The 4,619-nt window shown below is 39.1% G+C and overlaps 1 pseudogene; it reads left to right on the plus strand.

Annotated features, from left to right (window-relative positions):
- Positions 1–4,344, plus strand: part of LOC101623825 — a 56,617-nt pseudogene extending 52,273 nt beyond the window's left edge.
- Positions 4,345–4,619: the final 275 nt, after the last annotated feature.

Below are 4,619 nucleotides of genomic sequence, written 5' to 3' on the forward strand. Positions count from 1 at the left end.
CTAGTGCTGTGCTTTAACCTGCTGCGCTACCAGGGAAGGCCAACAGCCTTATTTTTAACTTCATTTACCCTGTATACTGAATGTCAACACAGCAATAACTTTATACATGTTAAGTACTTCCCAAACGCATGTATTCCACAAAGTTGATGCATTAGCTAGTCTACAAATAGTTAATGGCCTGCTGCTAGTTCAACATTATTCAAAGCAGGAGAGCTGTAACAGAGGAAGAAATAGTCCTTTGCTATAACCCCCATGAGGTTTTAAATTTGTTCCTTTGGCTTTATACATTTTTGCTATGTTTATTGCTACAAATTTCATATTCATAACATTAATGCAACTGTTTTGTTCTTTTTAATGTTTATTACTGATATGGCTGTTGATTTATAATATTTACTCTGAAAGTGGACACCTTACCAACTGTTATTAATTTTAATAGTCTTTCCATTGATTTATTTTGCTTAAGAGACATTAATATCTTTAAACAGTGTTTCAGTGTACTGAAAGCTTATAGTCAAATATATTCTCTTAGGTTACTGAGAAATACATTGTTCTTTGTTGTTTCACTATTTTCTGTCAAATAAAACTATTCTGGGCCCTTTCTGGTGGTGCAACCAGTTAAAGCACAGCAATATGAAGCTATCCAGCCACTGCAGCATGAGTTCATGCCCCACCCCGGAGGTGATCCACATGGCACGGCAGACCTCTCCTGTCTTGCCCACTGCTCCCCTCAGCAGTGTACTTTACCCATCTGCCTGTTCTGCTCCCCACTCTGTGTCTAGAGAACGCTCTCACCCTCTGCCCCTCTATCTTGTACCCAATAAACCTTTAAAAAAAACCCAAAACGATTCCTAAAGTAGTATTTTAAAACTGGGTATATATTATTAACTTTGATTCTCTTTTATATCTTGGGAATAATTTTGTATCATGTTTTTAGCAATCTCTTCAAAGTTTTTATCTTCTGTCTCTACCTAAGCATTACTTAGTAAAATGTATACAAAGCACATTAATAATTTGTTATTCATAACTTAAGAGAGAAGTTTAAGAATTCCTTTCCTATAGGCATAACTTATCTAACTGCATACTGAATGTATAACACTAAGTTTAGATAATTTAATTAAGATGCCAAACAAATTATAATGCTATAATGTTTTATAGGTTTTAATTACTTGGTTATAACATTTGGGGTTTTTCTAGTGCTTATTAAAGCCTACTTTCTATTATAAGCATCATGAGAATATATCATACTATTATATTTATGATCAATTACTTAATGTCCTGCTATTAAGGCCTAGTTTTATTGGATTATAATTAAACATACAAACAATTATTTACTGATGATGCTGAGATTCTATATTTACCCTCCTAACTCATTCTACCACTAACTGCTTAGACTTGGGAGTTAAGCAGGAGACCATGCTTTTAAAAAATATATTTTAAAGAGAAACCTGTATTCCCCGATTGATTCATCATCAATATTCTTTCCAGACCCTCAGGTTTCTTATTTTCTTGTGAAAATTGCATCCTTTTCCCACAGGCATTAGTAACAAGCAAGGCTTTATTTTTATTTTTAAGCAATAGTAGAAAATTCATTAGAGCAATCAGTCGGTTAATTGGAAACACTTGGCTTTACCTCCGCCCCCTTCCCCACCTACCAATCCCACCCACTCCCATACTAACACATCTGCTTTCAATTTGGATCCCAAAGACTTTATTAAGACATTTAATACAGTAAACTATTTGCCTAAACAATGATATATGTAACTGCGTTTTGAGTTATAATGAGAAATCATGATTTCATGGAAGTCTTATCTAATACAGAAATCACTGAATTAAAAAATAAATCACTTATTTCTACTATGACAATAATTGATCTGACCTTTGGTTGTTACTAAATTGATTGCATCTGTGTCTCCAACATACTAAAATACTCATTACTAAAACTCATTACAAATATCTATTTGGTGTCAGTGAAAACATCATATTGAACTGTAGGTATAAAATAAAATAGACCATGTACTCTGTACTGTTTTTTTCTTCTTCTTCTTAAAGTTTGAAGTAAGTTCTCAGGTTAACAATTTGCAAACAATGTCCATCTCTTAACCTATGGTCATGTTTGAGACAGACCTTCAAAAAAGCCCAAATTCTTAAGAATTAAAAAAAAAATGTACCATTTCTACATGCCACAGAGCTCTGTATTTAACATTATTCTTTGTCACACCTTTAAATCTGTCTTAGGCTCATATACGTTCTACTGTATACTATATTGGTGTAAATCAAAGTATTTAGTTCATTTTTAAGAAAAGACCAAATAATATTAGCTCATTCTATCATAGAAAAAGAAAAGAACAACTTGCTCTTATAATTATATGAATAACTAACATTATTTGAGCGTATTACACTTGGCTCATTAAAGTAACACGGGCATATTTGTTATATTCATTTTACAATAATGGAATTAAGGCACAGAGAATTAAAGCAATTTTCCTGTATTAGTTTTTGCAGGCTGCTATAACAAACAAGCATAGATTGGACAACTTAAAGTAAATTAACTTACAGTTCTAGAAGCTAGAAGTCCCGGATCAAGGTTCCAACTGAATCCGTTCCAGGGAGGGCTTTCCTCCTGATTGCAGATGGCTACCTTCTTGCTGTGTTCTCTCATGTCTTTCACTCTGTGAGAGGAAGTCAAGGGGAGGAGAGGAAATGAACTCTTTGGTATATCTTCTTATATGGACACTAATCCTATTGGATCAGAGCCTATTGAGAAACAAGCTTTCACTGAGCATTAAGCAGATTAAGAGTTAGATTTTTTTCTCCCCACACAAATATGTTTTTGTGGTGGGCCAGAAGAAAAGAAAGCAGCTCTTATACTGGGCCTTGTTTAGTAGCAGCTTCTTATGCCATAAAGGTATGATTGAGGAAATAAAAATTGGGGAAATCTGGGTGTTCTTAGCAAAACGTGAAGGCCCCTCACAGCTCATTCCACAGTCAGCCAAATAGTCTGTCCTGGAGTTGGGGCCAAGAAAGCACCACTTTCATTCCTGTTTCTTGGGATTACTGACCACCTAGTGACAGAGAACCCACAAGCAGGAAGAGCAGCAAGCCAGCATGTTGATGAAAATGGTGACTGCTTGCCTGTGGTGAGCAGCTTGTCTGTGACCATCCTGCAAAGCTGGACCAGGCTCGCTAGGGAACTATGGGCTCAGGAGCTCCAGCAGGAGGGCTGAGGGCTGAGGAAATTTATAGGGACACCAGCTGATGACCAAACAGCACCTGCGCAGAGCAGGCACAGCTGGGCCTGGGTGCCCAGAGCATCTCATGCAGTCAGCTCTCCCTGAAGCACCTACACAGGATGTTCTGCTTTCCAATTTTATTAGTTTGAGGAGGACACTACCCTATTATTCTTTTGTCTTACTTCAAAATTATCTCACTTTTTTTCTTCCATAACTTCATAAATGTTCTACAGGGGTCACATTAAATCCACCGAGCATTTCAGTGTTATGTGCCATAGAAAATGCCATCTGGATGTCTCACTTTAAAATGTGTTTATCTTTACTGAGGTAACATTGGAATACTACACCGTATATGATTTAGCGCAATAGGTTCACACTCCTAAGGTGTTAAGACATGGGACGTTTCACTTTTACAACTGGTGAACATTGTCTCAGTTTTCCAAAATTGACTCAACTTATCTCTGGCAACTACATTTCTGCTCAGAAGTGCATGTTACAAAGCGGGGTGGGGGGGGGAGGGGGGAGGATACATGGACTGTGGTGGAGGACTATGGGTGTTCTGGTGGTGGGTGCTATAGTGACTGCACCCAGTGAGGGGGATGTTGTGAAGTGCTGGGCGTGAAGTGCTCTAAGGAGGTAGCCACCGCTATCTGCGGGGCCATCATCCTGGCCAAGCTCTCCATCGTGCCCGTGCGCCGAGGCTATTGGGGGAACAAGATCGGTAAACCACACACTGTCCCTTGCAAGGTGACCGGCCGCTGTGGGTCTGTGCTGGTGCGCCTCATCCCCGCGCCCAGGGGCACTGGGCATCGTCTCTGTCCCGGTGCCCAAGAAGCTGCTGCTGATGGCTGGTATTGACGACTGCTAAACCTCGGCCAGGGGCTGCACTGCCACCCTGGGCAACTTTGCCAAGGCCACCTTCGACGCCATCTCCAAGACCTACAGCTATCTCACCCCCGACCTCTGGAAGGAGAGCGTGTTCACCGTCTCCTTATCAGGAATTCACGGACCACCTGGTGAAGACCCACACAAGAGTCTCCGTGCAGAGCACCCAGGCTCCAGCCGTGGCGACCACATAGTTTTGTAACAGGAAATAAAGTGGACTACGCCTGTGGGAAAAAAAAAAAAAAAAGGGAGAGAGAGAGACCAAGATTCAAATGTTAATTTTTAATGATGTTCTTTTCTTTTTGCTGTACTTTAAAAAAAGTAATCAGATAAGTGGAATTCATTGTACTATTAAGTATTTGAGTTATTACTTTATTGAGGGGAAAGAGGTAACAAATTAAAGACTAGTGAAAAAATATAGAACCCCCACATTCTCCAAAGTGCTTCCTGAATAAAAAGCAAAACCTGAAATCTTGGTCAACTTGTTAAACATTGGAGTACTGT

This window comes from Condylura cristata, unplaced genomic scaffold, assembly GCF_000260355.1.
Source record: "Condylura cristata isolate star-nosed mole 26May11 unplaced genomic scaffold, ConCri1.0 scaffold00031, whole genome shotgun sequence".
In the NCBI taxonomy this organism is placed as follows: Eukaryota; Metazoa; Chordata; class Mammalia; order Eulipotyphla; family Talpidae; genus Condylura; species Condylura cristata.